Consider the following 13830-nt stretch of genomic DNA (forward strand, 5'->3'; position numbering starts at 1 on the left):
ATTACCTGGTCGTATAGTAACTCTGTGTTTACCTGTTTTCCAAAGTGGCTGCTCCATTTTACATTCCCACCAGCAGTATATGAGGAAAGAACTCTCTTAGATTCAGATACCCCTACCTGTTAAATATGGGACCCTGTGCCAAATGTTCATAATTTACAAACATCTCCATTTGTCCTCTGTAAAATAGGGATAATGACAGTATCTATTTTACAGGATTATAATAAAAAATAAATAAAACAATATATGCTAGTATTCCTGGTACAAAATAAGTCCTCAATATATGTTATTCCCTCTGTCTTTGGTATCTGATTGGCAACATTTTTTTTTTAAGATTTTTTAAAATTGGGATCCCTGGGTGGCGCAGCGGTTTGGCGCCTGCCTTTGGCCCAGGGCGCAATCCTGGAGACCCGGGATCGAATCCCACGTCGGGCTCCCGGTGCATGGAGCCTGCTTCTCCCTCTGCCTGTGTCTCTGCCTCTCTCTATATCTCTCTGTGACTATCATAAATAAATAAAAATTAAAAAAAAAAAAAGATTTTTTAAAATTTATTTATTAGTGAGAGACACACACAGAGAGGCAGAGACACAGGCAGAAGAAGTAGGCTCCACACAGGGAGCCCGACATGGGACTCGATCCCGAGACTCAGGATCACGCCCTGGGCCAAAGGCAGACACCCAACCACTGAGCCACCCAGGCGTCCCAGCAACACTTATTCTGTACTAAAATCAGAGATAAAATTATAATTTCCTTTAAACAATAAGAAATACATACACACAATTGGTGCAAATAAATATTTTTCATGGATAATTGGAAAAGCAATAGAACTTATATAGTTTTAATTAAAAAATTATCTTTTTATTTTAAAGATTTTATTTATTTACTCATGAGAGACAGAGCGAGTGAGAGAGAGAGAGAGAGATAGAGAGAGAGAGGCAGAGATACAGGCAGAGGGAGAAGTAGGCCCATGCAGGGAGCCGGACGTGGGACTCCATCCCGGGTTTCCAGGATCAGGCCCTGGGCCGAAGGTGGCGCTAAACCACTGAGCCACCCGGGCTGCCCTAAATTTATCTTTTTAAAAAAGATTTTATTTACTTATTTGAGAGAGAAAGAGCACAAGCAGAGGAAGGGGCAGAGGGAAAAGCAGACTCCCTGCTGAGCTGGGAGTCCCCAGGGCTCAATCCGAGGACCCTGGGATCCTGACCTGCGCCAAAGGCAGATGTTTAACCAACTGAACCACCCAGGTGTTCCTAAATTTGCCCCTAAAGTTATCTTTTTCTTCTTCCTTTAGACCTAATGCCTGAGACAAAAGGAAAAAATACATTGTTTGGTTTGGATTTTTCGGATTTTCCCCAAAATATTTTTTATTTCCCCAATTTTTTTATCTTAAAGAGTTTCAAAGATACATAAGATTTTTTTAATTGCAATCATCACTCATATACTCACCATCTAGATTCAACAATTGTTAAAGTTTTAAATATTTGCTTTATACGTGTGTGTTGTGTGTTAAGCTCTTTGAGAATAAGTTGCAGACATCAACACACTGCACCCCTCAGTACTCCAGCCTGCCTCTTCTGAAGCTTTCTCTAATATTATCAAATGACCTTACCACACCTAAGAAAATGAATTATAATTCCCTAATCTTTTACTAATTCCCTACTACTTTTACCATTTACTATCACAGTTCTCCCTGAAATATGTTTTACAGGTAACTTTTTTCCTAACCCAAGACCCAGGCAAGTTTCACTCATTGCCTTAAGTTGTTATACCTTACAAAACAGCTTTGCTTTTAATCAATCTGAGTGCTTGTGCCTGTTTTGAATCTCTAACATATCAGCAAGGTAAGGAAAATGTATTGTTGCCATTGTTTTTAGATTTAAGCTCTTCTGGTGGACCTCTATCCCACTCACTTTATCTGTATTGATTCTGATTGAGATTGGGATGGGTAGTAATACAAAATTGTGTGCTGCATGATGATATTCAGCTGAATAAAATGGATATTGTCATAGGCATTTGTTAGTTGCTTCCCCATACCCATTATTCCCTTTTTAATACAATCTTGAACATTCTAGCCATGTAGTCTATTGGTGTATTAATCAGTTTATCCTATCTCCCAACATGGTTAGTCCAGAGAAGGACCCATGACCTGAGAATCAGGGCAACACTCAACACCAGAGCTTTGGATTCAACTATTGAAAGAACAAAGTTTCTCTTTCCTGCTTAATCTAAAAAAGGAATCTTACAATTTCAGGGACTACAGGGAGTCATCTTGGATCTAAAAGGTAAGAACTTGAAAATGACTCAAAGCAGGTAAAAGAACATAAAAAGAAACCAGGATCTGGTCCCAGTGTATCAGTCCTGTTCTAAGCCCCATCCAAAGCCAGCATGTCCACCTCCTGTTCTTTAACTACATTCATCAATAAATTACCTTTTTTTGCTTAGACAGTCAGGTTGTGTTTTCTGCTGTTTGCAGTTAAGAAAGTCCTAAGGCATTTGATCCTTTTAATTTGTTAGAGTAATATGCTGTTATAAACATAGGATGTAACTTAAAAAAAATAATGAGAGGTAGAAACACAGTTGTACAACTTAACAAATTGTTATAAAACTCAACTATTTAACTACTCTCCAGAAATAGAAGCTTGTTAATACCCCAAAAAATCCCCAATACTCTTTCCCATCACAACTATCTCACCACAAAGGTAACCATTTCTCTGATTTTAATATAGTCACTTCCTTTTCTTTGTTTAACCACCTAAGTATGAATCTCTAAATGTTGTTTAGTTTTGCCCTACTTGAATTTTATATACATGGAATTATACAGTATATATTCTTCGGTGACCAGCTTTTTTTGCTTAACCTGTGTTTGAGAGTCAATTATATTCTTATGTGAAACTGTAGTTCAGTCATTTTCATTGTGGTATAGAATTCTATCACATGCAGAGAACATTATTTATTTATTCATTCTGCTATGTATGAACATTTGGGTTCATGAACACCCAAATCCCAGGGGCTACTACAAATTATGCCATCAACATTTTTACACTTGTCTCGCAGTGCACACAGGCACACATTTTCTTAGAAGTACATTGCTGGGCCATAGTCTGCAGGTATTCAACATTCTTAGGTAACTCCAAATTGTCTTCAGAGGTGTTTGCACCAATTTACACTGCCAACAGCAATCCCTCAGAGTCCTATTGCTCTATATTTCAGCCTACAATTGACATTGTCAGCTTTTAAATTTTAACCATTCTCCTGGGGTTTTTAACTTGAATTTCCCCAATTGCTGATGAGGGTGAGTACCTTTTCATATGTTTACTAGCCTTTCAGACTTCCTCTTGTATAATTGTTCAAGGCTCTTGCCCAATTTTCTCCTGGGTTGTTTGTCTTCCTTTATATTGTTTTATATAAAAGTTGTTTTATAATCCTTTATATTCTGAATGCAAGCTCTTTGTCAATTATCTACACTGAAAAAACTTCTCTTGTTCCATAACTTCCCTTTCATTCTTTAAATGGTGTTTTTAATGAACATAAATCCTTAATTTAATATTTTTTAAATGTTTAGTGCTTCTTTTAAGCCTATTTCCTGCCTGCTCCACAGTGCCATCCCAAGTCAGATGTGTGTATTTGAGTAGGTCTGTTTCTGAACTATTCCATCCCACTGGTTCGTCTGTCTTTGTGTAGATACCAAACTGTTTCAATTACTGTATCTAAATAAGAAGTCTTGATAGATGGTAGAGCAAGTCCTCTCCCCTGAGCTTCGTTTTATTTTGTTTTCTTCAAGAGAATCTTGGCTCTTTGCATTTCTTTATCAATTTTGGAATCAAATTTGGAATTTGTGCTTGTTAAATTACCTAAGATCTAGTTGAGATTTCTAGTTTTCAACATGGAGGTCTTACATTACCTTTTGTTACATTAATTCTTAGATATTTTATGTTTTTGACACTACTGCTAATGGTAATTTACATTTTGTGTTAGTCTTTGAATATGTAACGGTAAATCTCAAGAGAATCCCTGTCCCCAAGAACTTCCAATCTCTTGGGTTTGCAGACAGACATATTAAATGTTTTAATGTAAAGTGAAATGGACTAGTTATGCTAAGGTGGGCAGAAGTTACCATGGAAACACAAATGGGATGGATTCACCCATTCTGTGGGGTCATGGGCTGGAAGAAAGGGAAAGGCATTCTAAGTGTTAAAAATAGGTAGGAATCAGCTGGTGACTACAGGGTGAGGCAAAGAGGGTAAGAGCACACATTTTATATACACATTTCAGAAAGGATGTTTACGTGGAACACTTCTTGCCTTAGTGTTAAATGAGGTGCCAAAACAATAGAATCAGATGTCAGCATGGGTGTGAAGCAAATTCTCCTATGGGCATAATTTACAAAAGGAATGTGAGCAAACTAGTTCTAAGACTCCTGGACCCATTTAGCCAGATAAGGTTATTAAATGCTGTAAAAGTGTGAGTAAAGAAAGGATTTGAGAAAAGTTTCTTTGGAGAGAGCTGTTGCTGTCAGATGAGTACTGACTCATCTGCTTTCTTCTCAAGCAAATGAGACATCATGGGGATACTGCCTCCTTCTCCTCTGGTCTAATAGTGATGAGATCTTCCATGAGACCATTCACAGAGTTTGAAATGTGTTCCCTGCAAAGGGCTGGTGCCTGATGTCCACCTGAGAGAGTGAAAGCAACCTGTGGCTGTGGGATGGATGATCATTGCTAGAGTTTGTCAAAGGAAGTAAGAGGTATGTGGGTGTTTCCCATGGAGCAAATGTGCACCACATGGGAAACAGGGCAGGCTGACCCCAATTGTCTGGGGCCTTTTACAGTAGGACTACATAGAAGGGCAGAGGGCCCTGACAATAAGAAATTGGATAGAGATAAAAATCCAATTTTGAGAGTCACATGTGACTACCTAGAATAAAGATATATATCCATCCAGGTCATTGATACCATAATTAAGAAATCTTCAAACAACTCACAGAGGGTCACCAGCTTCATGCTTTAGTTGATCTGTTATAAAAAGTGAGCTAGCTTCTCCTAGTTTATATACCAGTAGCAATCTGGTACTAATTGTTCAGATTATACAAAGTAACTAGTAACCAGTATAGAAATAGCCTAAGCACTCTTGGAACCAGGTCCTCCATCTAAGTCACTTCATGGACTAGCATCCTGAGCCATTAGCAAGTCAGTGATATTTATCATTTTCAGTTGTATTGTCCATATATCCTTCTCAATCAGCCTCTATTAAAAAAAGAGAGAGATGTGCACTAGGCAGAGAAAGATTCAAGTTTAGCTACCTGCCAGATTCAGAGAGTTTGAATGCTACTAACAAGTATGAACTTCCCCATTCTTGACCTGTCCTGCTTTGGGGAGCTTTCACCCAGGTGGGGTCTGATGCAGCTGCTGGTACACAGGAAGGAAGGAAGTGGGGACAGAGCAGAAGTCTACCACTTCACATATGGAGAGAACTCTCACTGTTTGAAGGGAGATTGAAGCATTTAATTAATCTCTTGAGTGGACACATTCTAATTACCAAATTAGATCTGTAACTTAGAGTGAGTAGGACTGCTCATTAATTAAGAAGTCTTGGGATCTGTCCAAGTTTGCATTGGAGGGCAGGAAAAATAAAATAAATTTTCTGAATAAAAATACTAAGGGCTAGTAGGTAACAAAAGCAGATACCCCCAGAGTGTAAAGTACATGTAAGAAATGAAAAGCAATACAATTATGACTGGATCTAAGATTTACAGAGGGAATACAAGGAGAGATGAAGTAAACTGGGCTCTGTTCACGAGCTCAGCAAAGACTTTCTATGCCATGCTAAGGACTCTGGACTTCAAAGGAAATGAAGCAATACTGAGGAGTTTGTGCAAGAGAGTTTAATAGTTATTGGTTATTTACTGTGTTCTAGGCTCTGTCAGTGGTTCACATGAATTATCACATTGTACCCTGCTTCATGTCAGACTAGCCATGCCAGAAGAAGTAACACAGAGTCACATTTCTGAGTCTATTTTTAATTTTTTTTAAGATTTTTATTTATTTGAAAGGGCACAAACAGGGAGGAGCAGAGGGTAGAGAGGGGGACAAGCAGACTCCTTGCTGACCACAGAGCATGATGCCAAGCTCAATCCCAGGACCCTGAGATCATGACCTAAGCCAAAACCAAGAGTGGGACACTTAACTGACTGAGCCACCCAGGAGCCTCCACATCTCTGAGTCTAGAACTCAAACTCCAGTTAAATCTAAGCCTTACTCTTGACTAGTTAGGTGACACTGGGCAAGTTACTTAACCTCTCTATACCTCAGTTCCTTTATTTTTAGAATAAAGATAATTACCCAATGCACTTCATATATTTTTTGTAAGATTAAATGTGTCCTCATTCTTGGTGACTTCAACAACAGATAATCCATGTGGGGTTTTCTTTTTATTTTATTTTATTTTTTTTAGATTTCATTTATTTATTCATGAGAGATACACAGATAGAGGCAGAGACATAGGCAGAGGGAGAAGTAGCCTCCTTGCAGGGAACCCAATGCAGGACTTGATCCCAGAATCCTGGGATCATGTCCTGAGCCAAAGGCAGATGCTCAACCACTGAGCCATCCAGGCATCCCTCTTTTTCTTTTTTTAAATTGTGGTGAAATTCACATAACATCAAATTAACCATTTTAAACTGAACGACTGAGTGGCATTTAGTATATTCACAGTGTTGTACGAACAACACCTCTACCTAGTTCTAAAACATTTTCATTGCCCCGGAACAGAACCCCATGCCTGTTAAGCAGCTGTTTCTCATTCTCCCCTTCTTCATTTCTTCGTTTAACTCCCTCTCTTAAATGATCTTTGCCTCCTTCCCATACTCTCTCAGAGTCACATCTTAAACTGTCATTATGTCAACTTCCAAAACCTCAATTTTGAGCATCTTTCTCTCTGATTACTCCTACAAATATTCTGATTTTTTACTTTTTTATATATATACTCACGCGTTCTTCTCAGCCTCAAGCTTCCAATCCACTGACCCTATAAACTCTTTACATACCCTTCTGAGGCCCCTACATCTCTCTTTAGAATCTATGCTCTTTAGCATAGATTCTATAGTGTATCATTTAAATTTCTCATTTATAAATGTTCTTAACTTTCTTAACCATCTGCTTGGCACCTGCATCTGAGAGGCTGATACTGCTGGATAAACTCCATAAGCAATGAATCTCAAAGCTTAGCCTTCAGCACTGTTCCACAAACCCACTGCATTGTCCTGGTAAGACTGTTCTCAACTCCCTAGAATGACTCATTCTGCTTTCTTCTCAAACCTCTAATACCACCCATTCTGTCCTACACTCACTTTCACCTGAGTGAGTAAGAAGATGGACACAGTCAACCAAATTTCTCATCTTTCCGCTATGATCCACCAGTCTTTGTGGTAATATTCTGGGCCTTCTTTCCCTGCAGTGGGAGAAAGTTCCCTGCTCCTGTCAAAGATCACATCCTCCACTAGCGATCTGGATCGCAGCCTTTCTTGCTGTCTCAAGGGCTTAGAACCTGCAATAATTCTCCTTTTCCCTGTACCATCATCTTCTCTTCCTTCTCTCATGGATAACTGCCACTAGCATACAAACATGCTTAGGATGGCAATCTTAAAAAAAAATCCCTTAACTTCATGCCCTGCAACCATCACCCCCATTTCAGTTTGAAGATTTTCTGAGAGATTGTCCATAGCCGCTGTCTCAACTTCTTCACCCTCCATTTGTCCCTTAATCTACTCCACTTGGAAGCCCCCCCTAAATGCCTCACTGAAGCCATTCCCAACAAGAGCATCAAAGACTTCCTCATAGGCAGTTCCAATAGTCCCTGGCCAGTCCTCATCTTATTCTACTCCTACTACCAGTAGCATTCAGAGAGCCTGTCACCTTCTTTCTAGAAACACTTCCAGTTTTTAATTTCTGCACTGGATTCGTAGGGCTGCTGTAACAAAGTACCACAAATTGGGAAGCTAAAAACCACAGAAATGTATTCTCTCACAGTTCTGGAAACTAGAAGTCCCAAATCAAGGTATCAGCAGGGCCATGTTCCCTCTGAAGGTTCCAGGGAAAAACTACTACTCACCTCTTCCAGCTTCTGGTGGCTCCCAGATACCCTGGCATTCCTCGACTTACTGATGACATATCACTCCAATCTCTGCCTCTACCATCACATGGCCTTCTTATAAGAATAGCAGTCATTTGATTCAGTGCCCACTGTTATCCAGTATGACCTTATCTGAATTAACTAACTGCATGTGCAGAAACCATACTTCCAAAGATGGTCACATTCTGAGATTTCAGGTGGACATGAATTTGGGGGCACCCTATTTAACACTGCTGGTTTTCTTCCTACCAACTGACTGCTCCTCCTCATTCTCCTCTTCTGGGGCTACTTTCCTTCCACTACCTCAGCTCTAAACATTGCAGGGACCCAAAGCTTGTCCCAGGGCCCCTTCACTTCTCTAAATACACTGTCTCCTGAGGAGAAATCATTTAATCTCACAGTTTTAAGATTCCATTGATGACTCCCAAATTTACATTCCAGCCCTCACCTGTACCCATATTAATAATAATAGTTAACACCATTATCCAATAGGATATTTACTACGTGTCAGACCCAACTGTAAGCTCTTTATGTGTATTAATTTAATCCTCACAACAGATTTGTGAGATATTATTTTTATCCCCAATGTATAGACGAAGAAAGTAAAGCACAAGGAGGTTAAGTAAATTGTTCAAGCCCACATAGAGAGAGAGAGCCAGGATTTGAAACTGGGTAAGCTGGGCTCACAGCCTCTCCTCTTGACTGCTATATGCACTTTGGCTTTCCACTGGGCTCCAGGTTCATACATTCAACTTCAACTTCACATCTGTGCCTACATGTCTAATAGGCATCTTTGATATGAACTAAATAGAAAGTTTGACTCCCCCTGCCTTCCCACCTTAATCTTTCTTTCCCTGCTTCCACATCTTAGTATATGATACAACCAACACCCAGTTGCTCAAATAAAAAAAGAAATCTAGAAATCAAATTTTATTTTGCTCTTTCCACATCCATCCCAGACTCCACTCCCACTGCAACAAATCCAAGGAAACCTATTAGCTTTGCCTCTAGAATAGATCCCCAATCTGTCTGCTCCGTTTTCACTACCACCCTTGTTCCATCTCTTGAATTACTGTAATTACTTTCTACCTGGTCCTTCTACTTTTGCTTTTGTAGTCTGTATAGCCAACCCAACAACCAAATGAATTTTTTAAAATATAAATCAGACCATGACATGCCCAAGATTCAAAGCCTCCAAAATTCCCGCTTACAGTTAGAATAAAATGCACACTCCTGTTCTTAGCCTACAGGTCCCTGCTTGACCTGGCACTGCCTGCCTCTCTACCTTGACTACTACCACTTTCTTGCTCATGCAGCTCCAGTTATGATCTCACCCCTGCTTTTCCAGGAATAATTTATGCCTGTACCAGGTACTTTGTACCTGTTCATCTTCATGCCAAAAATGCTGTTGGAAATGCTTCAACCTCACATCTTCCTCCCATCAGCTCAAACATCACCTCCTCAAAAAAGTCCTTTCCTAAATCCTGACCTAATGTTGTGCCCCAATCACTTTCTAACACACCATCCTGTATTTGTGTTTTAAAAGCATTCACTAGGGACTCCTGGGTGGCTCAGCGGTTTGATACCTACTTCGGCCCAGGGCATGATCCTGGAGACCCAGGATCAAGTCCCACGTTGAGCTGCCTGCATGGAGCCTCCTTCTCTCTCTCTCTGCCTCTTTCTCTGCCTGTGTCTCTGCCTCTCCATATCTCTCATGAATAAATAAATAAAATATTTTAAAAAATAAAAAAATAAAAATAAAAGCATTCACTACTATTTAGAAATGCCTTAATTATGTATTTGGTTATTTGAACAAAGACTTTCTCTAATTTATGTCTCCAATGCCTCAAGTGGTATCTAATACACAGTAAGTGTTTAATATATATATATTTTTTGTAATAATTTATTTTTTATTGGTGTTCAATTTGCCAACATACAGAATAACACCCAGTGCTCATCCGTCAAGCGCCCCCCTCAGTGCCCGCCACCCAGTCACTCCCACCCCCTGCCCACCTCCCCTTCCACCACCCCTAGTTCATTTCCCAGAGTTAGGAGTCTTCCATGTTCTGTCTCCCTTTCTGATATTTCATACCCATTCTTCTCCCTTCCCCTCTATTCCCTTTCACTATTATATTCCCCAAATGAATGAGAGCATATAATGTTTGTCCTTCTCCAATTGACTTATTTCACTCAGTTTAATATATATTTTTAAAAGGAGGACTGAATGAAACTGAGGGAATAGACAAGTAAGGCTAATCATAGAAGATTCTTTGGAGGTCAGTTTTAAGGCATAGGTTTTGGTTTTTGTTTTGTTTTTAAGGCATAGTTTGAAAGGAGAAAAGATGATTACTAGAGAGGAGAGAAAACATTTTTAGCAAGGAAACACAATATTAAAAAAAGTGATGGATAAGTGGCAGAGGCTGTAAATATACTACTTCAGGTGACACGGAAAGTTGGCCGGTGCAGAAGTAAAATTAGCTTATCAAAGCAAGCTTATCATTTCATTTAACATTGAATATCAACCTAAGGGATTTAAGTTTATGCTTCCAACAAATATTTATTGAGTTTCTACTGTGTGCTAGGTACTATTCTAGGTACTTTTTAATATAATAATAAACAACAGAGATATATCTCTGCCCTCAGTGTTTATAATCTAGTGGAAGACTGACATCAAATGTTAATATTCCGTAAACATTTGGAATTGCCAAACAAACTGCCAAAGTATGTGCTGGGTTAATATTTTGGTGATGTTAATCAATGTGGCTTTTATCTCTCGTACAATCTGTTTCCCTTTGGCCCTTACCCATTCATTCAGCTCAATATTCTGTATATAAAAAATCAGGTATGAGACAGTGAAATCCAAAGATAACTAACAGGAATCTTATCCTAGCTCTTGAGTTTCAAAATCTAGGCTTCAGAAGGCACAGAATATAACTCTGGCATGAATAGTGATTTAGCATAATACCTGATGAGTCAGAAAGGCTTCTGGGTCTACTAGATTACCATTTCCAAAGGTTGGAGGAGAGGAGGGTCAGAAGCCAAGTGATTGGAGCTTAGGTGCTGTTGGATCTCTGGAGAAGGGAGACTCTATCCTATCTCATTGCCCACACCATGCTCCTGTGAGTGACAGAAATACAAGATGGGTTTTTGGCACAGGAGAGCAGAGGAGAACAGTCCTCCCCTTCTCAGCAAGTTAACCACCTCAGAGAAGAAATGGCTTTGTGATAGGTCTAGGCACTTGACCTGCAAAGCCTCAAAGAATTACCTGTGCCTCCCTTTGGTGCAGAAAAGCAAAGTGATCTAAAGAGCAATAATATTCCAAAGAAGCATAGCATTGTTTTGTTAACAGTAATTCTGTCATTTTCTAAGAACAACCAATTCTCTAATTTTTTGATACTCACTGGGCATCAAACAATCCAATTCAAAGATTGATTGATTGATTGATTGATTGATTGATTTATGATAGGCATAGAGAGAGAGGGGGGGTGCAGAGACACAGGAGGAGGGAGAAGCAGGCTCCATACTGGGAGCCCAACGTGGGACTCGACCCTGGGACCCGACCCCGGGACTCCAGGATCGTGCCCTGGGCCAAAGGCAGGCACTAAACCGCTGAGCCACCCAGGAATCCCCCAACAATCCAATTCAGCTTCAATACAAACTACCTAGAGTTAGCCAGACACACAAGTGGAGAGCTCACCCCCACAAAAATGCCCCTACTTCACATGCCAGCCACAAATGGGGTCCCCAAGCTACTTGCACCTGCTCAGTTGACTACACATTTGGGAATTCCCATGACCCCTCCCACCCAGGTTTGATAATTCACTTGAGTGACTCAAGGAAAGTACTACAGTAGTCCCTCTCATCCACAAAGCTTTCATTCCAAGAACAGATAATACTGAACCCCTTGTATACTGTATTTTTCTTATACATACATACCTATGATAAAATTTGATTTATAAGTTAGGCACAGTAAGAAATTAGCAACAACAATAAAATAGAACGATTATAATAATATGCTATAAAAAGTTATGTAAATGTGGTTTCTCTCTCAAAATATCTTATTGTACTGTACCATTCTTCTTGTGATCACATGAGATAACATGCCTATGTGAAGAGATGAAGTGAGATGAATGACAAAGGCATTGTGATACAGCCTTAAGCTACTATCAACCTTTTGATGATGCATCAGGAGGAGGACCATCTTTTTTCAGACTGTGGTCACCACCACAGTGGACTATGGGTCACCAAAGCCACACACAAAAAAAAAGAAAAAAAAAAGAAAAAGAAAAAAGCCCACAGATAAGGGAAGAACTACTGTATACTTAACCATTACAGTTTTATTATAAAGGATATAACTCAGAAACAGCTAATGAAAGAGATGCATAAGGCAAGATGTAGGGAGTGGCACAGAGAGCTTTTTTTTTTTAAGGTTTTATTTATTTATTCATGAGAGACACACACACACACACACACAGAGAGGCAGAGACACAACACAGCAGAGGAAGAAGCAGGCTCCAGGCAGGGAGCCCAATGTGGGACTTGATCCCAGGTCTCCAGGATCAGGCCCTGGGCTGAAGGCAGTGCTAAACCGCTGAGCCACCTGGGCTGCCCACACAGAGAGCTTCTATGTCCTCTCTAGGCACACCACCTTCCAACACAACAATGTGCTTACTAAAATGGAAGATTCCCAAACCTTGTTCTAGAGATTTTACAGAAGCTTAATGATGAGGCATGTTGATTAAATCATTGGCTATTAGTGATTGAACTCAATCTCCAGCTCCTCTCCTCTGACCAGGGTTTGGACTGGGGCAGAAAGTTCTAATCTTCTAATCATGTGGTTGGTTCCTCTGGTGACCAGCCCCCTCCTGAAGCTATCCAAAGACCAAGAATCATCTCATTAGAATAAATTCAATGTGGTGGAAAGGGGCTTGTCATGAATGACAAAAGACACTAACTACTATCAGGAAATTTGTAGAGTTCTAGGAGCACTGTGCCAGGAACCAGAAATAAAAACCAAATATATATATATATTTTTATTTATCATATCACACATTAAATGTTAGATGGCTTCAAAGAATTTTCCATAGCTCAGTATGGCGCAGGAGGAGCAGAATGGATTGTCTCAGCCTTACTGCGTATATGGAAGGAGCAAGGCAGAGCAGTGCCCGGAGGGCCCTCTGGACTGGAGCCAGGAGATAACAGAGGCCAGAGTAGACTGTTCCTGTGAAACTGAGGGGATGAGGGACTTCACAGCAGAGGTTAGCTTGAATGGATGGCTGTCAGAGACCAGATTCCTCTCCCCTAATGTCACGGCACTTAAGCTCCCTAGCACCTAGATAAAATCCCAGGAAGAAAAGGAGCAGTGTGTACTGACCCGAATATTGTTTTCAATTCCTGGTTGAATGGAGAGTCAAATCATCAATGAAGGTGAGTTATATAAAAACAAGTTTAGAGTTTTTACATACTGAGTTTGTAGATTGAGATCCATCCCTGTTGCTAAATAAAGGTGTACAAACTAGAGGAGATAGGTGAAATCCAATCAGACACTATTGAAATATCAAAACAGTGGAGCCTGGCCAGCTAGGAAGAATAAGAATTTAGGAGTGATTTAATTTAGCAGACAATTTAAGAGATTAAATGCATCCAATCATAAAGTGAAACAACCTGAGAGGCTATAGATTCAAATTTGACTAGCATTCAGGAAGT

Source organism: Vulpes lagopus, chromosome 3 (assembly GCF_018345385.1).
Source record: "Vulpes lagopus strain Blue_001 chromosome 3, ASM1834538v1, whole genome shotgun sequence".
NCBI classification, from domain to species: domain Eukaryota; kingdom Metazoa; phylum Chordata; class Mammalia; order Carnivora; family Canidae; genus Vulpes; species Vulpes lagopus.